General features: G+C 50.8%; 1 protein-coding gene and 1 pseudogene across 2 annotated transcripts in view; one reads left to right on the top strand and one right to left on the bottom strand.

Moving 5' to 3' along the window:
* Positions 1-11,408: 11,408 nt before the first annotated feature.
* The window catches only part of PRRC2B (proline rich coiled-coil 2B), an 89,330-nt gene continuing 77,103 nt past the window's right edge, over positions 11,409-23,635 (top strand). The window contains exon 1 of one of the 2 annotated variants that reach the window (XM_047768724.1): positions 11,409-11,587. The gene's annotated coding sequence lies outside the window, so the exon portion shown is untranslated. The remainder of the gene's footprint in view (positions 11,588-23,635) is intronic. The other variant, XM_047768725.1, reaches the window with a different exon arrangement.
* On the bottom strand, positions 19,234-20,116 carry LOC125120467 (60S ribosomal protein L5-like; annotated as a pseudogene).

The raw sequence follows: 23,635 nt of genomic DNA on the forward strand, positions 1-23,635 counted from the left end.
GGCCCCCGACCTGTGGGGACCCAGCCCAGGGAAGCCCAATAGTCTCATTATTCTGCTGTGTTTTAGATTCCACACCTGGGCCCCGCTAAGACATCCTTCCTCCTCTTGCTGTTGTTTCTGTCTCTTCCTCCCCTGGGACGATAAAGACCGGTACACCCAGCCCTTGTGAAAACGCACCAACCATGATCACTGTCCCTCATTTTGTTTTTATAAGGGCCACACTCACGACATATGGAAGTTCTGGAGCCATGGATTGAATCCAAGCCCCAGCTGTGACCTACACCACAGCTGCAGCAACGCTGGATCCTTTAATCCGCTGCCACAGTCTGGGGATTGAAAAGCAGTGACCTGAGCCGCTGCAGTGACATCTCTGGATCCTTGACCTGCTGTGCCACAGAGAAACTCCTCAAATTAGATTATTTTTATTGCGGTCAAATACATATCACATAAAATTTAGCATTTTAACTACTTGAGAGCCTGCAATTCCGTGGCATTTAGTCCACTTACAATGCTGTATGTAACTATCACACCCATCTAGTTCCAGAACTGGAGTTCCCGGTGTGGCTCAGCAGTTAATGAACCCAACTAGCATCCATGAGGATGGGGGTTCAATCCCTGGCCTCGCTCAGTGGGGTAAGGATCCTGCGTTGCATGAGCTGTGGTGTAGGTCGCAGACGAGGCTCAGATCTGGCATTGCTGTGGCTGTGGTGTAGGCTGGCAGCTGTAGCTTCTGAAGTGACCCCTAGCCTGGGAACCTCCCCGTGCTGTGGGTTTGGCCCTAAAACAACAAAAAGACAAACAACAACAACAAAAACTAGTTCCAGAGCTGTTTCATCATCCCCAAAAGGAAATCCCCCACCCATTAGAGCAGTCACTCTCCCCCGTCCCTCTTCCTCCTAGCTCCTGGCAAGCACAAATCTGCTTTCCATCTATGGATTTGCCTATTGTGGATATTTCCTATAAATGGAATCATGTATTACATGGTCCTTTGCATGTAGCTTCTTAGCATAACATGTTCAAGGTTCATGTAACAGTACTTTCCTTTTCATGGTTAAATTATATATCAGCCTGAATTGACCACATTTTGCTTATCTACTCCTCAAGCAAAGGAGTAGGGCCCTTGGGTTGGTTCTACCTTTTGGCTGTTGTGAGTAAGGCTGCTATGAACATTCATGTATACGTTTTTGTTTGAACATCCAGTTTCCACTCTTTGAGGGAAATACCTAGGAACAGAATTGCTGGGGCCAGGGGTTCCCATCCTGGCACAGGGGAAACGAATCTGACTAGTATCAATAAGGATGCAGGTTCGACCCCTGGCTTCACTCAGTGGGTTGGGGGGCCAGTGTTGCCGTGGGCTGTGGTGCAGGTTGCAGACGCAGCTTGGGTCTGGCGTGGCTGTGGCTGTGGCTGGCAGCTATAGCTCCGATTAGACCCCTAGCCTGGGAACTTCCATACAATTTTATACAGCAGCTGCACCATGTTACACTCCCACCTGCAGTGTATGAGTGTTGCAGTGTCACGCCATCCTTGCCAGCACTGGTTATTTTCCACTCAGCCATCCTAGTGGGTATGAAGTTGTGTCTCACCATGTTTTTTTCTTTGCATTTTCACGATAGCTAATGATCTTGAGCATCTTTTCAGATGCCTGTTGGCTATTTGTACATCCTTTTTGGCTAAATATCTATTCACGTCCTTCGCTCACTTTTTCATGGGGTTGGTATTTTGTTTTGTTTTTTAGGGCTGCACCCATGCCACATGGAAGTTCCCAGGCTAGGGTTCGAATTGGAGCTGCAGCTGCCAGCCTCCACCACAGCCATAGCAATGAGGGATCCAAGATTCATCTTCAACTTACAACCACGGCTCCCAGCAACACCGGATCCTTAACCCACTGAGTGAGGCCAGGGATAGAACCCGCATCCTCATGGATCCTAGTCGGGTTCAGGTTTGTTAACCACTGAGGCATGAAGGGAACTCCCCATGGGGTTGTTTCTTGTTACTGAGTTGTAAGTGATCTTTATATATTCTGGATGTTAGACCCTTATCAGATAGAGGGTTTGCAAATATTTCTTCCCACCTGTGGGTTGTCATCTCCCTTTCTTGATAGAAAGATGGATTCTGAGATCGCATATTTCTTTAGTGCCCACATTTCTGGGATACTGCCCCAGCGGGCAAGACCTGGTTCCTCAATTCTCCTGCCAATAACCTTCCTCTACATTTATCCTCACCGCCACCGCATGTTTCAGCTCCATTAGTTGGTTTGGCTCCGCATTTGTTTGTTTCCTTTCCTTTTTTGGCCCTGCCCATGCCATGTGGAAGTTCCTGGGCCAGGGATCAAACCCACACGGCAGTGACAACCCTGGGTCCTTAACCCACCGAGGGTACAGCTCCACGTTGAGGATGATTCTGAAGTGGCTCTTTGGGAAGGAGGACCACAGTTGGGGAATTTGCCACTGGCACAGAGAGGGAGCAGGTAGGATGACTTCCTGGCACTCAGCATCCCTCACCTTTATTTCTTATTATTTTTTTCTTCGTTTTAGGGCTGCACCCACGGCATGTGGAGGTTCCCAGGCTTTGGCTGGATTCAGAGCTGCAGTTGCCAGCCTACACCACAGCCACGGCAACTTGATATCCCAGCTGCCTCTGCAACCTACACCATGGCTCACGGCAATGCGAGTCCTTGACCCACTGAGCGAGGCCAGGGATGGGGATGGAATGCACATCCTCATGGATTCTAGTTGGGTTTGTTACCACTGAGCCACAACGGGAACTCCTCCCTGGCCTTCATCTAGGGGCCTCCTCTGCGAACTTCTTCCCTTTCCCTTCCCAAGACCTATCCCTCAATATTTTTTCATTGCCTTTTCTCAGGCAGAGTTGCCAAGTTTTTTTTTTTTTTCTTTTTTATGGCCTCACCCAAGGCACACGGAAGTTCCTGGGCCAGGGATTGAACCTGGCTTCAGGATTTTAAACTCACTGTGCCATAGTGGGAACTCCTGAAGGTACCAATCTTATTCTCACATTCCTTTTTATTCCCCAGTCTTGGCAATTTCCCTCTCTCTCTCTCTTTTTTTTTGCCTTTTCTAGGGCCGCTCCTGCAGCATATGGAGGTTCCCAGGCTAGGGGTCTAATCAGTACCATAGCCGCCAGCCTACACCACAGCCACAGCAACACCAGGTCTGAGCTGCGTCTGCGACTACACCACAGCTCACAGCAACAGCAGATCCTTAACCCACTGAACAAGGCCAGGGATCGAACCCACAACCTCATGGTTCCTAGTCGGATTTGTTAACCACTGAGCCCACGACAGGAACTCCAGCAATTTCCCTCTCTTGAGTCTTTCTCCTCAGCGAAAATCAAGGGCAACTTCCCAAGATTCAGGTGTGATGGGAAGAGGAATTTCCAGCACTCCCTGCGCTGCACTCCCTTTGTCATGAGCCCCTCAGAAGTGACCTTGCTTTTAGTCCACATATGTCAGGTGCTGAGACTCAGACTGCCCACCCTGGTGTGGGCACCAAGCTCTCTTCAGGGCCCCTTGCTGCCTGTTCAGACCCGTGTCGTATTTTTAGCTCAAGGCTCCATTCCTGCCAGAACGCACGTTCCCTGGGATGCGGCCACTTTTCCAATGGCCAACAGCCAGCCCATGGTCCCCTCCCAATGCCCAGATGCTCCCAGCTCTGGGCCTTTGTTCAAGCTGGTCCCTCCATCTGGAGTGTTCTTCCCTGGTCTCCTCTGATTAAACTCCACTCTTCCTTCAAAGCCCGATATCAAAAGCACCTGCACCAGGAAGCCTCCCTTGGCCTCCCCAGCTGGAACCAATTTTTCCCTAGACTATGACTTTTCTCCCCTCCCGTTAAAATGACCGCATTTTCTGAACTGTAATTGTGACTCATGCTCTCTGTCATTAGTACAGTTGCCTTTTAGAGAACAGGTGCAGAGACTATGAAAGCAGGCCCATCCAGGAATCCTGGCACACAAGATGACTACACAGGCTATAGGGCTCCCAACCCTAGATCGTATTGCAAGCTAGCGGTGGGCCTGTGGCCCACAGTCTCCTGCCGACCAGGTCATAACAAGGCCCTGGATGATTCAGACCCACTTCAGGCCCATTGCTGGGTAACAAGGAAAAACCTTTGTATTCGATTACGCTTTAATCACGAAAGGGATGTTGCCTATAAGCTTAAATTATACACAGTGGCCCACCTCCAGGAACCCTGCTTCCCAGGCAGTGAGCATTCAGCTAAAAGACCTTTGTTGAGCTTACAGGAAACATCCTGACCAAGGCCACCTGTGAACGACTGCGGGAAGGAGGAAATTAGCACATCCCCTCCGGAGACTGATGGGAACCAGGAAATGTTTGACTTTACTCTCTCCCTGTTAGGATCAAAGAAGCCTGAATTCGACTCAGGCAAGATGGTTCTTTGGGACGCCACCTTCTCCAACTGCTGGCTTTCCAAATAAAATCACTATTTCTTGGCGTTCCCGTTGTGGTGAGAATGAATCCGACTAGGAACCATGAGGCAGCGGGTTCAATCCCTGGCCTCACTCAGTGGGGTAAGGATCCATCTGGCATTGCCGTGAGCTGTGGTGTAGGTCGCAGATGGGACTCAGATCTGGCATCACTGTGGCTGTGGTGTAGGCTGGCGGCTACAGCTCGGATTAGCCCCCTAGCCTGGAAACCTCCATATGCTGCGGGGGTGGCCCTAAAAACACAAAAAGACCGGCCTACGCCAGAACCGCAGCAACGCAGGATCCGAGCCACGACTGCAACCTACACCACAGCTCAGGGCAACGCCGGATGCTTAACCCACTGAGCAAGGCCAGGGACTGAGCCCGCAACCTCATGGTTCCTAGTCGGATTCGTTAACCCACTGAGCCACGACAGGAACTCCTGTTGTTTGGTTTTTTATGCCCCTTGAGAGATTCTTGAACAGAGGAATGATTTATTTTTCATCTTGCCATTTCTCAGTATCCTGGCCAGCCTTACCACTATAGATCTCAGTAAATATTTTTTTGCAGCTGGATGGAGTGTCTTTGTTAGACAGAAAGCATGGAGGTTTGGATAAGGCACTGGTGGGGGAAGACAAGAAGCCCTGAGAGCCAGGAAGAGGATCTACAAATAATGTCACCAACATTCCCTTTCCCGAATGCAAATGCCGCTCCCTCCACCAAAGTGGGGCGGGGTCTACCTTCCCTCTCCTTGAGTCTGAGCTCCCACTTTCATGCCTTTGGAACCCAGCTGCCAGGCTATAAGGAAGCACAGACTATTTTGCTGGAGAGAAGCCACAAGGAGAATGCTGGAGTATGAGACAGCTTGTGGAGGAAGGGACAGGGCTGTGGCATGACCCCAGTCACTACAAGGTGGCACAGAAAAATCATCCAAAATCCTACCAAATTGTGAGAAGTAACTTTTTTTTTTTTTTAGGGCCACACCCATAGCATGTGGAAGTTCCCAGGCTAGGGGTCACACTGGAGCTGCAGCTGCCAGCTTACACCACAGCCACAGCCAACATCAGATCTAAGCTTCATCTCTGACCTACACCACAGCTCACAGCAACTCCAGATCTTTAAACCACTGAGCAGGGCCAGGGATTGAACCCAAAACCTCATGGATACTATGTGGTTTCGTGACCGCTGAGCCACAATGGGAACTCCATACCTCCTGCACTTAAAAAAAATTTTTTTTTCTTTTTAGGGCGGCACCCATGGCATATGGAGGTTCCCAGGCTAGGGGTTGAATCTGAGCTGTAGCCGCCCCTGGCCTACACCACAGCCACAGCAACATGGGATCCCAGCTACATCTTCAACTTACACCACAGCTCATGGCAAAGCCAGATCCCCAACCCACTGAGAAAGGCCAGGGATCGAAGCTTCATCCTCGTGGATGCTAGTTGGGTTCGTTAACTGCTGAACCACAATGGGACCTCCATGACGTCTGCATTTTTAACCATGGCTCCATGCTGGGGGATAGACCCAGTGCCTGCTTCTGGGTTTAGCTTGGACACCCACTGATGAGGTGAGCTGAGGTGAGTGGACTGAGCCTCTATGCTTTGTGGAACCCTTGGGTGGCATGTGTGGTCATGCTGTGAACAAGACTCAGGCTCCAAGTGGCTGATGGGAGGCTTGGCTTTGAAGCCAGATGGGGCCCATTGGAGAGGCTTCTGGGTTGTCCCAATGCTCTGTGCCTGGGCTGGCACTTTGAAGGCTGGCTCCCTGTTGTGTTCTGTGTCTAGGGGCCCTCCATGCCCCTCCCCTGCAGTGAGACATTGATTTGCCAGAGCTTTTGTGCCCTGGATGACCAGAGAGGTGCATCTGTCCGCAGTGGCTAGGCTGTGGCAGGTGAAGGTCCAGGAGCCTCGACTTACTGTTCTGTAAAATCAGCTTGATGATAGACCCTAACTCACAAAATCATGGTGAAGAGGCTGTGACATCCAGAAAGTGGGTACAGGCACAAGTCCTCAACAGGTGTGTCTTCTCTTTTCCACTCTGTCTCCAGCTCTCTGAGTGAACTTGGGAACTTCGCGAATCCAGGTTTTAATTTCCCTACATGAAAGTGCTCAATAAATCATGACTACTCTTTTTTTTTTTTTTAATTTTTATTAGAGGAATTCCCACTGTGTCTCAGTGGGTCAAGAACCTGACTAGGGAGTTCCCATCGTGGCACAGCAGAAACAAATCCGACTAGGAACCATGAGGTTGAGGGTTCAATTCCTGGCCTCGCTCAGTGGGTTAAGGATCTGGTGTTGCCGTGAGCTGTGGTTAGATCGCAGACATGGCTCAGACCTGATGTTGCTGTGGCTGTGGTGTAGGCCGGCAGCTGTAGCTCTGAATCGACCCCTAGCCTGGGAACCTCCATGTGCCCTGGGTGCGGCCCTAGGAAAAAAAGAAAAACCTGACTAGGATCCATGAGGAGGCAGGTTCGATCCCTGTCCTTGCTCACTGGGTTAGAGTCCAGCATTGCTGTGAGCTGTGGTGTAGGTCACAGACGTGGCTTGGATCTGGCGTGGCTGTGGCTGTGGTGTAGATGGGCAGCTGCAGCTCCGATTCAGCCCCTAGCCTGTGAACTTCCATATGCTGTGGGTGCAGCCCTAAAAAGACAAAAAATAAAAATTAAAAAAACAAAAACAATAAATTTTTATTAGAGTATAGTTGATTTATAATGTGCTAACCCAATCTCACACACACACACACACACACACACACACACACACACATACCCCCACACCCACACACACATTCTCTTTCTTATATTATCTTCCATCATGGTCTCTCCTGAGACTGGATGTAGTTCCTTGTGCTATACTGTGGGACCTCATTGCTTACCCACTGTAATTAAAAAAAAAAATTTTTTTTTTTCTTGCAGCATATGGAAGTTTCTAGGCTAGGGGATGAATTGGAGCTGCAGCTGCTGGCCGATGCCCCAAAGCAATGCCAGCTTCGAGCCATGTCTGTCACCTATAACACAGCTCTCAGCAACACTGGACCGTTAACCCACTGATTGAGGCCAGGGATCGAACCAGAACCCCCATGGATACTGGTCAGGTTCCAACCCACTGAGCCACAGTGGGAACTCCCTGCTTATCTATTCTAAATGTAATAGTTTGCATCTACTAAGCCCAAACTCCCAGTCCATCCCACTCCCTCTTGGCAACCACAAGTCTGTTCTCTATGTTCTGTTTGTGGCTATTCTTGATGGAGAGAAGAAAGGAGCCCAGCAAAGTCTTAGACTCTCCAGGCATCGAGCCATGAAGGGATGTTTTTCTGGCTCCCTTTGGAGGCCAGAACTGGACGTGGCACCAGTAGAGGTCAAATTCTTCCTCTGAGTCTCTCCCTTCATTTTTCCTTCTTTCATTCAATCATCTCCCATTAAACACCTACGATGTGCTGCAGATGGTGTGCTAAGTGGCCGGGGAGTTAAAGAAAAAAAGAAGAATTCAGTGACTCTGTTTGGATGAGCTCCCAGTCTTGTAGGGGACACAGATATGTATAAACATCATGACCACCAGCAAGTCTGGGTCCCTGATTTTGAAGAGTGCCAGTGGGGGTCAGAGGAGAAGAAAGAAGAGGAAGTATCGGAGTTCCCCTGTGGCTCATCAGGTTAAGGGCCTGGTGTTGTCACCTCTGTGGCATGGGTTTGATCCCTGGCCCCGGAAATTCCACATGCCTTGGGTGCAGCCAAAAAAAAAAAAAAAAAAGAGGGAGCCTAAAAAGAGGTGACTTTCCAAATGAATGAAAAGAAAAAAAAATAAATAAGAAAGGCCTGAATCCCATCAGTAATAGGGCTTTCCATATTCCATGTGAAGTTAATGCAAAGGAGATCCATATTGGCAATTCCAGGTGAGGCTCAGTGGCAATGAATCCGACTAGATATCCATGATGGTGCAGGTTCGATCCCTGGCCTCACTCAGTGGGTTTAAGATCCAGCATTGCTGTGAACTGTGGTGTAGGTCGCAGATGTGGCTTGGATCCCACATTGCTGTGGCTGTGGTGTAGGCCTGCACCTATAGCTCTGATTTGACCCTTAGCCTGGAAACTTCCATATGCCGCTGGTGTGGGCCTAAAAAGAAAAAAAAAGGGGGGGGGATCCATAGCTAGCTATAATATGATTTCAAAAAGAAAATCATGAATAAATGTATTTATAAGTATTATACAAAACTATTAAATGTCAGTGTAACAAAAACAGCACATTTTGGGGACAAATAAGATTGTGTATTTATTCATAAAATCTGCAATTGGCTGTGAGAGAGAAGAAATTCCCCCTCTGGCTCAGTTTGGGGGTCTGAAGAGATTTCTCCACCCATAAGCGGAGTTGCAGGTTTCCTGATATTTAAAAGACGGCAAAAAATCCTCTAAACTGAACACACTCTTCTCTGTTGGTTCACACTGCTTCCCCCAGCTTTGTCCTGCTCAGCCCACTCCTTCTGTCCTGTCTTTCAGTGTTCCAGGGCTGGATATTGCTGTTTCTAACGACTTCGACTTAATGAAACTGTCTCCTTGAATGGTCCCCCTATGTCACAGGCAGCTTCCCAGGGCTAAAGGACCCCCAGGTCCAGCCTTCATGTTCTGCTCTCTCCTTCCTCCTTTCCTACCCCTGTCTTCTCTGAGTCCTGAGTCGTGGGAGAGCTTGGGTGGGCATCTTCAAGGCCCTGAGGAAATCCTAGGTACCAGCCTCCCCTACTTCCCCCAGCATCTTTTTTATTTTGGCCTCGGCGGGGTGCAGCGGCTTGATGTGGGATCTCCATTCCCAGACCATGGCGCAGTAGTGAAAACGCCAAATCCTAACCACTAGACCACCAGGGAACTCTCTGCCCCAGCCTCTTGTCTTTGTTTTCCCCAGAAAATGCTCAAACGTCAGAGACTAGCACTGCTGGGTTCAAATTCTTGCCCCACCACCTGCACCATTAGTGACTTTCGTTTCCTTATCCAGAAAGTGGGAACAGTAACAACTGTCTCCTGAGCATTGAGTTATCTCTTGCAAAGTGCTTAGCAGCATGCCCAGCCGGGAGAAGTGCTCAGTAAACAGTACCTGTCGTTGTTGGCATTGTTACCCCAGAGATGTGCAGAATGGAAATGATTTCCTGAATCCCGGACAAAACCCAGGTTTTGTGGTGCACGTGAAGCATCTGCTGCCATTTAACTCCCAGGGACTTCACAGCCCTTGTTGTCCCCAGAGGGCGTCACACTCCCCTTCCAGATCTGCCAGAGGAAGCAAAGCACTGGTCTACTTGACTTTCTCCCTGCTTCCCACCTCTAGCAGTTCCTCACCTGTCCTCCAGAGCACTCAAAGCCCTCCACGCTTTTCATCTTTTTTGGTTCTCTCTGGGCCGAGAATAAAAAGAAAGAGGTAACTTTCTGATTATTCATTCATTTATTTATTTTTTTGTGCTTTTCAGGGCCACACTCGCCGCACATGGAGGTTCTCAGTCTAAAGGTGGAATCGGAGCTACAGCTGCCGGACTACCCCAGAGGCACAGTAACGCCAGATCCGAGCCGCGTCTGCGACCCACACCATAGCTCTCGGCAATGCCGGACCTGAGCCAGGGATCGAACCCACAACCTCATGGTTCCTGGTGGGATTCAGTTCCTTTGTGCCACATTGGGGAACTCCAAACTTCTGATTCTTAGAGTCCCAGAGTCCCTTGCATCGCCGCCAACAAGGTCAAGGGCCAGACACTCATTCCTCCATTCAAGAAACCAATCAATATTTACTGAATGCCTACTATGTGCCAGGCATTGTGCTTACCACAACCTCAACCCTAAACCTTGTTAGGCTGAAGTGGGTGACCTTTCCTCCCAGGTCCGGCTGTGTGGCCTTGGGCGGGTTACTTAACCTCTCAGAGTCTGTCTCTCTTGGTCACCCGCGAATTGGAAAGTATTTTCTGCCCCGGAGTTGGGATTGAATGAGATCAACCACTCCCCTGCGGCTGGCGTTCTTCGCTCTTTACAGCGTATTATGGACGAGGGCCAAAGATGATTCGTATTCCAGGTTCCAGATACATTTCTTTTTGTCTTTGCTTTTTCACACTGCTTGTTTTTCTAATTGCCAAAGTACCTAGAGTAAACATCGAGAGTCCTCCCCAGACCTCTGCGACCGCAGAGGTAACCAAGAGCAGGGCCCACTCTCCCTGACCTTTTGTTTTGCATTCACACAAATACACAAAACACTCAGGAGGACTGACTTCTTTTTCCTCTTACGAAAATGGAATAAAGTATCCAGACTGTGCAACAACCTTGCCTTGGAATTAACAATGTATTATTTCAGTTTCCTTTCGGTGCACATATCAAATACATATTTTAACCAAACCCCGGCTCACGGTCTGGCAGCAGGCGCTGCAGTTCTGCAGGGGGAGGGGGCGGAGATCCGGGCTCTCCCCCCTCCCTTCCCAACCCTCCCTGCGACAGGGCCGCCCCCGCCCCCGGCCCCCTCCAGCCCAGCCCCCCTTCTTCCGGACCCCTCTCCCCGCCTCTCGCCCCGCCCCCCTCCGCTGGGCCTCCTCCCCTCCCCAGCGCTTCACGGACGCCCCCTTCTCTCCCCTGGCCGCTTCTGGGGCCCTCCTCCCGAGTTCCCCCTTCCCAGGCCCCCTTCCCCGTCCCCCAGTCCCTGCAGCCCCCCGCTCCGCGCCCTTTCCGCTTCCTCAGGCCCCTCCCCGCACCCCGCCTTTCCCAGTCCCCCCCCTTGTACCCCTCCCCCGTCTCTCCCCGGCCCCTCCCCCTCCCGGGACCCCAGCCCCCACCTCAGGCCCGGGGGCGGGGCGGGCGCCGCGGATCCCGGGAGGCGCGGCAGGGGGCGCTGCGCGGGCGGAGGTGCGGCTGCGGGCGGCGGCGGCGGCGCGAGGAGGAGGCGGGAGGAGGCGGGGGCGGCGGCAGGCGGGGGGCGGGGAGCCGAGCGCGAGAGGGAGGCGAGCGGCGAGACACAGGCTGCGAGGCTTCAGCGAGCGAGCGACGTGCGAGCCGGGGAGGGAGGGAGGGAGCGAGCGAGCGAGCGAGCAGCCGCGCCGCCGCCTCGCAATCCGCCGCCATCCCGCCGCCTCCGCGCCCGACCGTCGCCCGACCGCCATCGCCCGGCCCAGTCGCGCCCGCGGAACCAGACCAGGTGGGCCCGGGGCGCGGGGCGGCGCGGGGCCGGGCCGGGGCGGCGGCGGCGGCGGCGGCGGGCGCGGCGCTAAGATGGAGGCGGCGCGGCCGGGCCGGCTTTGTCTCGGCGGCGGCTGACTGACAGCGGCGAGCCCGGGCCCGGCCGACCTTTGTCCGCGAGCGCCGGGCTCGGCCCGCCCCGAGCCGCCGCCGTTGGCCTGCGGGGCCGGGCCGGGGGCGGCGGGGGTGGCGGCCAGGCGGGCGGCGGGGACCCGCTCGCCATTGTTGTGGCGGCGCCGCGCGGCCTCGGCTCGGGCGGGCGGCGGGGTCGGGCCGCTGCTCCCGCCGCCCCCGAGGCCGGGCCTGGGCGCCGCGCGGCCGGGGGTCTCGGGGGACGAGTCCCCGGAGCCGCCTTTCTGCCCGGACCGCGGTGGTCGGGGGCGCGGGGGCCGTTTCCTGCCGCCGGCCCCATCTTGCCTGCTCGCCGAAGCGGCCCCGGGGGGCGGGGATGGAGCCGCCGAGCCTTTGCGGGTCCCCCGGGGGTCCCCGAAGTTGGCGGTCGGGGGCTTGTGGGCTGTGTGCGAGGGGCTGGGGGGGTTAGCAGGCGCCCAGACGGCCGCGGTTTGAGTGCGGGACCGAGAGAATTATTTTCAAAACACTTAATGCTCTGTTGCTGAACATGTTTAATAATAAACAGGATGTCGCTTCTCAGGGCCTGCCAGATGGATTTTTTTTTCCCTCTCTTCCTATTTCTTTTTTTCCTCCCTTCTGCCTTCCGAGTAAAACACAGCACTGTTGAAATCGCGGGCCTCCGAAGAGTGCGTTTGCCTACATAAAGTGGGAAGGCGTTTGTTTTTCGTTTCTCTTCTAGATATCTTGGGAGTTCCGAGCCCACCTTTAGGCAAGCCGAGGAGGTGTTTTTCAAGGGAATGGTTAGCTCCAAGGAGGTGGGAGAAGGGGGCTGGGAGGCTCTCCTGAGTGTGTCATTTGCTAAATGGCTGCCCGGGAGAAAGAAACCTTTAGAAGGCTTTGGTTTACAGGATTGTGAAATTGCCCCTGATTTTTTTTTTCCCCCTTCTTGAAGGTTTTGTGTGCACTTTAAGTGGCTTTGTACATCATAACACCCAGTTTGGTTTCTGTAAGCATCCGTCTGAAGCCTTAACGTGGTTTCTCCAAATCCGGCTGCAGCCCTCCAGCCATGTCTGCGCAGTGCTATGTGTAAGGCGGGACTCGGGAGGCCCAGGCTTTGGGGTGCAAATTCTGCCTCTGTCAGAACTCTGGGATTCTCAGAACCTTCCTTGGCACACATAGGGACACCGCGACGTCGCCCCGTTGTCCTGTTGGGAAATGGTGAAGGATCTAGAAGAGGGCTTGACACACAGCTGGGGCTTGGTAGTGGTTTCTCCCATGGCTGTTGGTGTCCAGCTGTGGCATGGACCCCAGGGGGAGAAGGACTTCCCGGCATCACTGGGCTCTTGCTTATTCAGTGCTGGGCCTCTGTGGGGAGTCAAGGATGGGAGAGAGTAGAATTTGGAGTCCTGGAGAACTACATGGCCCCGGGCTGTGTGGGGGTAGGTCTGCCCTTGGATCCCTGGTGCCCGCCCCTCCGGTTGAGGGCAGAGCAGAACGCTGCTAAGGACAACAGGCAGAGGCACAGCGAGTCTTGCCCCTTGAGGATAACTGCTTTCCTTTGGGAATGGCAAACAATCATGCGGGGAGCCTCTGCTTGTTTGGGCAAGTGTGTCTCTTGGAGCCTGGATTCTGGTCCTCATGAGGTTACCATAGGCAAGTTTCAACCTCAGCGCTTGAGTCTGTAAAATGGGAATAATTATGCTTTGTCTTGGGTATCTGTTGAGGCCCTTGGGAGCCTCACATGCTGTTTGCAACAAAGCTCTTCCATCCATGGGAGGGTGATGAAAATGTATGTTTTTGTTGGTTACTTAGTTTTCAGGTTTCTTTTTCCTCATTCCTGATCTTTTTCTCCTGGCATGTTGGTTGATGGAGTCACCCCAGGGTCTATCCCCAGCTAACGTTTTGATAGCTCGACTGGTATTGGAAGCACCAGAATGGCCTAAAGAGCTGGGCTCCTCAGCCAAACCTGGGTGTCTGCTGTTTATTGGAGACCGTAGGAAAGGCTCAGGCTAACATGGGGGCGATGGACCCCAGGCTTGGCCAGGGTGAGGGCTGAGACCTGGTTACCACTGGGCCAGACCTGTGGCTTGTTTGTAAAAAGGTCCTGGAGACCACTCTGCTTGGACCTCGGATGGTTCTGCAGTTTGCAGAGATTTGTCTCAGTTTGTTCTGGCGTTCCCACAGCTATCTTGGCTTTGTTTTGCTCTGTTTTTGTTTTTAAACCTCTTTGGAACCACCTTCAGGCCTCCAGGCTGTGTGGCTGAGACAGGGTTTCAGCAGGGTCAAGTCATCCTTTCAGGTTTTTCTGCTTCCCGCCTCTTGGCCGGTCTTGGCCCAGTCTGGCTCTGGGTTGTTGGTTAGCTGGTTGGTGAGGGCCCCTGATGACTTAGCTGCCCCTCGCACGAACCTTTTTAATTACCTGTGAATTTCAGTTCTCTTTGGCTCCCTGATGCTGCCTGCAGGTGGAGGGGCCTGTCATCTCCTCCAACATTCTGGGTCCTCTCCAGTCTCCTTCAAGCCCAAATGGGCAAAAAGGAAGCCTGGGGAAGAGCCAGAAAACCTTGGGAGAGAGGAATTTCAGGAATGGCAAGTCAGAACCAGTTTCGGCACAGTTGGTCTAGCTGCCTGGGGCCTGGCCTAGGAATTTTTATTCTGTCTCTTGGTTGGCCCATCCCCCAGTCCTTTTAAATTTCAGTTCTTTTTTTCCTGAAGGATTATTTTTATTGTACTTTCAATTTCTTTTCAATTTTTTTTGCCTTGCACAAAGTACTGACTCATGTTGCTAATGGCCGTATGCTGGGTGTATGTCTGATTATTCTACCATTTAAGCTTGTTCACTTCTATGTTGGTTTTTGTTTCAAACCACAATAGGCCAGTTGGGCCAGCACTCGTATTTCTAAATTTGATAATGAGGCTTCTCGCCTGTCAAATGTGTGTTGTCTTGTTTTGGGTGGGCAGTTGTTAAACAGGCCATGTCTACGCTAGATTCTGAAGCAGAGCTTTTCCCCCGAAGAAGAAAGTCTCCAGCAGAGAACCGTTGGGCATTGTGGTCTGAATCTCATGTCTTAGTCAAGGCAAACTAGACAGTCTTCTTTTCCAATCATAACTTATTTTCTTCTTAAGTTTTTTTATTTTTATTTTTTGAGCTTGTGTAGAGTTGGGAACCTTGGGTCTGTCGTTTGGTCAAAGAGGTAAAGGCATAATATGAAAGAAAAAAATTGGTAGAACTTTAGAGTTATTTTCCTTTATACCTGGAACTAGCACCATACTGTAAATCAATTATCCTTCAGTAAAAAAAAAATTTAAACAGCAGGGATTTACTGTATGGCACAGGGAACTATATTCAATATCTTGTAATAACCTGAAAAAGAAAAAAAAAAAATACGTGTACAACCGGATCAGTTTGCTGTATACCTGAAACTAGCACATACTGTAAATCAACCATACTTCAATTAGAAGGAAAGAAAGGTATGGCCTCCTATGGTGCTGGAGATGAGAGGTGAGAGATGGCGAGCCTTCTGGTGAAATAAAGTTGTTTGTGACGAGCTTTGGGGCACGTGGGGTGCAGTTTGGACTGGCTACCTCACCCTGGGGGCACAGACCTGGGCTTTGCTGTCAGTGTATTCACCAGCTCTCTCTGTGGGAGGCATGTGGGAATCTACCAGGAAAAAGTCTTGCCTTCGTGACTCTTCGAGCCAGAAGTCCTGGTCAGACTTGTTCCTTAGCTGTTGATTTTTGTTCTGTTTTGTGTTTTTTCCCTGTGGCCCTGAGCTGAGGCTTGGGTTGCTTCTGTAAGGTGCCAGCAGCGTGGTTGGTTTGTAAGGCCGTGCACGCAGCAGGCGGTGTCTGTGGGCAAATCGAAGTCTGTCTGAAGTTGCAGGCAGTCCTTCGCGGTCTCTCTCAGCACTTCCTTCCGCTCCTGCCCCTGCCGCTGGTCTGGTAGCTCTGCTCTGCGTCCTTTCTCCTCTCCGGTGGCTCGGAAGCCGTATGTGTTGCTTTTAGAAGTCACTGCTGTACATCAGATGCTCCGTGAGCATCTCCTATTTGCCAGACAGTGCAAGGCCCTCCAAAGGGCATTTTCTCCCCGTTCGTGAAAGGAATATTTTCACTGGAAAAAATTGCAAAATACTGAAAAGAAAGACAAAAATGAAAACAAATTACCTGTAATCTCACCATCCAGAGAGAACTACCTTAGGACTGGGGTATTTCTTTCCTTTGATTATACATTTTTTTTTTTTGTCGTCGTTTTGTGTGTGTGTGTGTGCTTTTTAGGGCCGCACCCGCGGCTTGTGGAGGGTCCCAGGCTAGGGGTCTAATAGGAGCTACAGCTGCCAGCCTACACCACAGCCACAGCAACGCCAGATCGGAGCTGTGTCTGCAACCTACACCACAGCTCACGGCACCACGGGATCCTTAACCCACTGAGTGAGGCCCGGGATCAAACCCACAACTTCATGGTTCCTAGTCAGATTCGTTTCTGTTGCGCCACAATGGGAACTCCGTATTTTTTTCAAAATTGGGAAAATGTGGAGTTCCCGCTCTGGCACAGTGGGATAGGCAGCGTCTTGGGAGTGCTGGGATGCAGATTTGATCCCCAGCCCAGCAAAGTGGGTTAAGGATCCAGTGTTGCCACAGCTGTGGCATAGACCTCAGCTAAGGCTCAGATCTGATCCCTGGCCTGGGAACTCCACATGCCTCGGGGTGGCCCAAAAAAGAAAAACCAAACAAAATGAACAAAATTAGAAAAATGCTGCTAGATACACTATTCACGCTTTATAGTTCCTCTCAATGTTCTGTTTCCCTAAGTTTTTGGAAACACGAGCTTAATTAATTGCATAATTGCTGTAGCATGACATTTAGATGGTCGTTACCCACTTTTCCTCCTCACGAACAAAACTTTAGGGAGCATCCTTGCGTGTAAACCATGAGCCACACTGCTCATTATTCCCTGCGAGGTCGGAGGGTGTGCGGGCTGCATGTTTGGCTCTCTGGCTCAGCACCAGCTTTCTTCTTCAGCCCTTGTCACTTCTGCCTCTGGCTTTGTTCAAGAGGTGGCTTCCTTCATGGGCCACTGAATTCTGGGTGTCTCAGTCCTGGTGAAGCCCTTTGATGTGTGAGGCTTAGGGTCTTACCTCATTTCCCGGTTTGGGTCTGAACAGGTGTCTTAAAACATACTGTTCTGACGACACGGATGTGGGTGCCCCATTTGTGTCCTGGAGCTCATGGCCTGGTGGGAGGAGGGCAAGCACCTCCTTAAAGAGGCCTTTGGAATCCCTTCAGCCGGAGTCCTCATTCCCTCCCATGATTCTTGCCTAGCCCGTGTTAATTTCTTTTTTTTTTTCCTCTTTCCTCCCTTTTTTTTTTTTAAATAACTTTTCACAACTTTAAATACAGGTGTTTTTGTCTTTTGCTTTTGACCACGCCCACGGCATGTGGAAGTTCTTGAGTCAGGGATCAAACCTGAGCCACAGCAGCAACCCGAGCTGCTGCGGTGACGACAACAGATCCTGTGTGCCACAGAGGATCTCCTAAGCACAGGTTTTCTCAACAACTGTTTGTTTTATTGTGGTAGAATACACAGAAGTAACATTTGCCATTGTGACCATTTTTGGTGTCCAGTCCAGTGGCATTAAGGACATTCACAGTCTTGGGCACCTGCTCTCCGTCTCCAGCACGTTATCAAGTTGAAACCCTGCACCCGTTCAACACACTCCCTGTCCTCCCTGCCTCAGGCCCTGACAACTGCCGTCCACTTTCCATTTCACTCTGATCAGTCTGGGTTCCTCCTGGAAGTTTCATTATCCAGTGTTTGCCCTTTGGTCAATGGCTCCTTTTACTTAGCCTAACTTTTTCAGGGTTCATCTGTCTGTGTTGCGGCATGTGTCTGAATTCCTTTCCTTTTTAAGGCTGAGTAATAGTCCATCACCCCCCCTTTGTCTCTCCACTCATCTGTTGATGAGGAACATACATTTTGCTTTCACGTATTGAATCACCCTGCCCCCGTGGAGGGAGTGTGACCTGCAGCAGAAGGTGTTGCTTCCTGCTGCGCTGTGCTCTGGGGCTCACACAGATAGAGGCATAGGATCAGCTCCGGAGCTGTGTAGAGAGGGCCTGGTGGGCGCCCACCCAGGAGTCAAGCTCAGCCCGGGGTCCCGGGGGCCAGGGAAAGCCTCTGCAAGACCTAGCAGACTTGCAGGGAGCACTTCTTGGAACTAAGAAGCAAGCCGTGGAGTATAACAAATGTGTTTCTAAGTTGAAATCAGAGATGTACAGGAAGAGAAGAAAGCTGGTGGGTCAGCGTACTCTTCAGAGCACCAGGCCCTTTGAATGGGGGCGTGGTGCGAGGGCTGGGGCGGTGGGGGTGAGGAAGCAGATAGGACCTCCGGTTGAGTTGACTCACCCAACGTGCAGCGGTGGGGTGGATCTCACTGCAGACCAACTGGAAAAAGGTTATCTCCAGCGCTCTTTCCATGATTCCTTTGTGTGTTTAGAGCTTTTTTCGGCAGGTGTTGTTTACAGCCGGTTGAGAGCTTAAAGAGCTGCTCTGTTCCAGGCAGTGCAGAACACACAGGCCAGTCTGGGAGGGGCGCCCTCAATGCTGCCCCGCCAACCTGTCAGTGGGACTGAATGGTCTGAGTGTTCAGAAATGGTTGGGGAAGTGGAACGTTGCCCTGAAGCATAAAGAGGAATTCTTTCTGATATAAAATTAATTGCAAAAGTATACTGACTCGTTTAAAAAAAATGGAAAAAGAAAAGACAAGTGTACGTAGAAAAACGAAAGCTCTTCCCTCCAGCTTCCTGGCTGTAATCACTATTTATGGTTTGGTGTGTTTATCCTCCACATGAATACGGCCCTTTGTAGGCTGGTTTGTAAAGAACAGAAATGGGATCATGCTAGTCTTTCTTCAGTTTCAAATATGTCATAAACATGTTTCCATACTAATATATACAGATCTATTCACATTTAATATTTTAAAAATAATACTTATTAGATTTTTTGAAAATTATGCAACTGAAATAGCAAAAAGACAAAAAAAATTATGCAACTGTATGGAAGAAGGAAACAAAAATAGCTCTTAATCCCTTGGTCCAGATATTCCCAGCTGACTTTTTAAAAGTAGTTAGAGACGTTCCCCTTGTGGCTCGGTGGTAACGAACCTGACTAGTATCCATGAGGACGCGGGTTTGATTCCTGGTCCTGCTCAGTGAGTTAAGGATCTGGTGTTGCTGCGGCTGTGGTGTAGGCTGGCAGCTGCAGCTCCCTTTCAACCCCTAGCCCAGGAACTTACGCATGCTGCACTCGTGGCCCTGAAAAGCAAAAAAGAAAGAAAAATAAAATTCAATGTGTGTTGAAAGACGTAAGGGTTCTTCTCCAGTCTCTCAGAAAGGAAACCACTGTGTGAAGTTTCTTGTGATGACTAACAGAAAAAAAAAATTGTGCACATTCTCCATCTACACACACACATCTTTTTTTTGATTGATACATTTGTTAATATCTTTGAAAAAAATCGTAGAAAATTATGGCCCGGTTTATTAACTCTCAGCAGACCCTTCCGGATCTTGAAGGAAGCTTGCTTTCTTTTGAGCAACCTGATCTTTCTTGAGGGCAAGTGATATTTTGGGATGACTCCACCTCTTCTTTTTAAACTCTTAGGCTTCTCACACACTGGATTCTCTGGTATTGCAGCATGAGCCTTCTTGTACGTTTCCTCCGTCATGTCTGGAGTTACACTGTTCTTTATGTACTGAGAGAACTGTTTCTTGTAAGCATCCTCATCTTCTTCAGTCAGGTAACGCATATAATCTGCAACGTTCTGCCCCAGGATGTGCTTTCAGTGTGCTTGAGCATTGAATTCTTAGCTTTCCGAATCATAACCAGGGCATCGTTTGGTACTGTGAGGGATAGACAGGCCTCATCTACAGCTTCCTTCAGGGCCCCCAAAACTTTATTTCCAGTAGTCGTGCTGGCAAGCTCTGCATCCAGATAGCAGGTGCAGGCACCAGGCTGACCATCAATGCTTTCCACCTTGTATTCATCTCCAGTCCCCTCGACCTGGCCTTCGTAAATCTTGTCCACACCAAACCTGTTAAGAAGCCTGCGGGCCAGCAGCAGGCCAGTACAGTAAGCTGCAGCGTAATTTGTCAGGCCGACCTTCACACCATACTTTGAAGTTCGTGAGCAAAAGCTGCACAAACTATCGTATCTCCTTCTATACGAGTGTAAACAATCTGACACATTCTATCTCTGTTGGTTACACAAACTGTCATCCTGTATTTTAGCGTGTTGTACTTATTTTTGTCTTGGATGACCAGTTGTTTCTGGGCATAGTAGTCAGTTTTGCCCTCTTGTCTTCTAAATTTCACCTGGTGCCTTTTGCAAGAAGGCCTTATTCTTGACAACTTTTACAAACCCCATCCTGCAGAGCAGAGCTCCGAATCAGCAGCCTGCCACCACAGCGGGCCAGCACCGCTCTGGATTGGGGGGGGATCTTCCTGAAGTGCGCTCGGCTTTCCGCTTGGCTGCCGTTGTTCTCCACGACAGCCTGCATAGATGGATTATGTAATCTGTTTAGCCACCTCAGGGAGTTTTCTGCGGATTTTGTTGATGTAGCCTGTTTCCTATCAATGGACATTTGGGCTACTTCTCATTTTTGGATATTACAATTTTTGTAAAATTCTGCCAAATTTCTCTTTAAAAGCATTATATAATTTGTATGTAGTAGCCTGTGAGTGTGTGTTTCTGTAGTGTGGACTCTTGCTGTTGAATAGCATCTTGGTACGAATTGCGTTAAATTCCTTCTCAAAAACTTTGTGCCACGTTATGGATAATAGCATGTGAGAGCAGGTGTTTCTGAATTGAGGGCTTCCCTACATGAATAATTTTGGGGTCATTTTGGGCATGCACATTTCCCAAATGAAAAGCTGCGGCTTTAGTCATAGGAGCTCAGGCTTTGGTCTCCGTGGACACGCATGTCAGAAACAGTGTTTGCTGTGGGCTTCAGTGCGGAAGTGGCCCCGGGCATCTCATTAGGTAAGGCCTTTGGGGGTCCAGCGGGGGGTTGTGGGAGAGGCACAGGAAGCCAGACGCAGTTGGACCGTCTGTGGCCCAGGTGCTCTCCTCCGTCCTTTGTGCGCTGGAGCTGGCAGGGAGCCTTCGGAGCCCTCCTCTGTTGGGAGTCCTCACGTAGCCGCAGATTCTAGGGCTCAGAGTTCCAACCCTTAGCGGTCTTGTTGGTAATACTTCTTACAGTGTGGGATTCTCTGGAGGCCCAGCCCCTGGTGCGCTGCCCTGCAGATCGGCTTGGTCCTACTCAGCCACGAGGCATCTGGGCCCCTCCTTTCCCCACCTGGTGCCTCCAGTAGATCACACCTAGTGGGTGAAGTGACTGCAGAAAAGCTGCTCCTGGAAATGCCTGGGTGGTGTTTCATCAGGCCAGGTTGGGAAGGACCTGTGCTCAGCGGAGGTGAGTCCTCGGAGGAGGTGCTGTGGCAATTACACAGTGCAGGCCCTGGTGGGTTGTTACTATCAGCTGGGACCTAGAGTGAATTTACAGGGAGAGTTGGCCCTTGGCTTTGATGGTCAGCCGCCTTCAGATCTAGGTTCTGCTGCTTGCAAGCTGGGTGGCTAAGATTCTCTAATCTTTGGAGTTCCCATTGTGGCGCAGCGGAAGCGAATCTGACTAGGAATGAGGTTGTTGGTTCCATCCCTGGCCTCGCTCAGCGGGTCAAGAATCTGGCGTTGCCATGAACTGTGGTGTAGGTCTCAGACCCGGCCTGGATCTGGCATTGCTGTGGTTGTGGTGTAGGCCGATGGCTACAACTCCAATTCATCCCCTAGCCTGGGAACCTCCACATGCCACTGGTGTGGCCCTAAAACGACCAAAAAAAAAAAAAAAAAAGATTATCTCATCTTTTAGAGTCTCTGTTCTCTTTGTCTGCACAATGTCGTAGTAACACCTTCCTCCTAGAATTGGGGGAGGATCCAGTGGGTCCTACGCCCAAGTGTTTCTGAGGTGCCTGGTATAGGGCTGCCAGTAAACAGGAGCTATTAGTGGTTCCTGGATTCAGTGCTAGCTGGGGACCTGGGGGTTTGGAGTAGGCAGGCTTATGCACTTGGGGCTCTTTTGTTTACTAGATGTTGGTGTTTCTAATTGTGTGCTAAGCCCTGTGCTCTGTGCTGAAAATTTAGACCCAAATCAAACAGCCCCTGCCCTCACCTCCGGGAGCCTCCCCACGGGGTGGTGCATCGGCTCTTTGCCTTGTCCACCTCTCTCCAAGGTAAATATGCCCAACAGGAGCCTTTGGTTGCTGGCTGCTGCCCTTCACCGAGTCTATTCTGTTCTTGCAGAGCTTTAGGTAAATGTCTTGAGAGGAATAAGATGGGTTTGTCAAAGGTCATGGGTTCCGGAGTTCCCGTCGTGGCACAGTGGTTAACGAATCCGACTAGGAACCATGAGGTTGCAGGTTCGGTCCCTGCCCTTGCTCAGTGGGTTAACGATCCGGTGTTGCCGTGAGCTGTGGTGTAGGTTGCAGACACAGCTTGGGTCCTGCGTTGCTGTGGCTCTGGCGTAGGCCGGTGGCTACAGCTCTGATTCGACCCCTAGCCTGGGAACCTCCATATGCCGCAGGGGTGGCCCAAGAAATAGCAAAAAAAAAAAAAAGTTCATGGGTTCCAGCTGGGAGGCAGGCTCTGCAGCTTGGCAGCTGTGGCCCTGAATCGGCGACAGGCAGACAGGAGTATTCATTTCTGCCGTACACACCTTCCTGGACCTTGAACAGGTCTCCCTTCCCCTTTGAGCCTCCGAATCCTTATCTGCCCGGTGGAGATGCAGCTGTCACACAGCCTTGTGCAGTGATGGCACCTACTCAGCTCAGGAACAGTGCCAGGTGTTGATTCTATATTGCTCACTTTACCAGACCTTAAAAACAATGTAGCAGTCAACAGTACAGGCTGGTTACAAAAATCCCAGCCTCTTCAGAAAGTATACAAAGTAGAAAATAAAAGCCACTGCTTCCTGCCCACTCTCCCCCTTTCAAGAGGTGAATGCTAGCTTGAAAGCAACTTTGTTTTCCACTAATGGGAATGTTTTCACTGTGGGTGTGAGTTCTGAAGTGACCACTGGAAAACAGGAGACAGGACTGTTTAGAGGTGTTCTTCAGACGTTTATATGTGGCTCCCCAGCATTGTCACTTGGTCCTTTTTCGTCCTCTTAAGGGCAAAAAAGCAAGGGCCATGGTAGCTCTTTGTCCTCCTGATTGAGTCGCAGTGCCGTACTGGTCCTTTTAGCACTGGTGGAGAGTAGATTTAGTAAGTGCTGCTCCCCAGAGATCTTAAGGCCACGTGATTTGGTATGGACCTGGGAGTTTGGGGTGCAGAGGCCAGGTGGGCCCTGTGCCCTGCGATGTGCGTTTGTTAGGGTGAAGGGGCAACCCACTGTGCTGATTTAGGAATCGGGAGAGACGATGGAGGGGGGTGGGACTGGGAGTTTGAGAATGGAGTTCTGTGGGGTTGGTGAGGTCTTTGTAATAATCCATTTATCATAACCATGAGGAAGGCAGTGGATTTGCATGAGGGCACTGGTTCCTTCTTTCCCTTTTGCTGAAATGACAGATCAGCATCCTTCTGAAAGCCCCCTGAGCCCTTATTTCTGGGTTCTTCCTTTTTGTAACTGCAGACCTGGTCTTGCCAGATTGGTGGCCCAGTGACTGTCATCGTCCTGTTTCCTCTAGTGTCTGAGGCTTGGAGAATAAGTGGTGTGTGGGCTCTGGGGCTCTGTTGGAGATCATTTAAATCAGCCCAGCCCTTTGAGTCCTCTCCTTACCCCCCTCCCTCGCCTCAGTCTACTTGGATTTGTCTGTTGTCCTCAAAGAGAAGGTGGCTTGGGGGGTTAGTTGTTGGTGACCCGCCTGTGATGGTGTGGTAGCGGGGAGAAAG

The sequence above is a fragment of the Phacochoerus africanus genome, chromosome 2, assembly GCF_016906955.1.
Source record: "Phacochoerus africanus isolate WHEZ1 chromosome 2, ROS_Pafr_v1, whole genome shotgun sequence".
NCBI classification, from domain to species: Eukaryota; Metazoa; Chordata; class Mammalia; order Artiodactyla; family Suidae; genus Phacochoerus; species Phacochoerus africanus.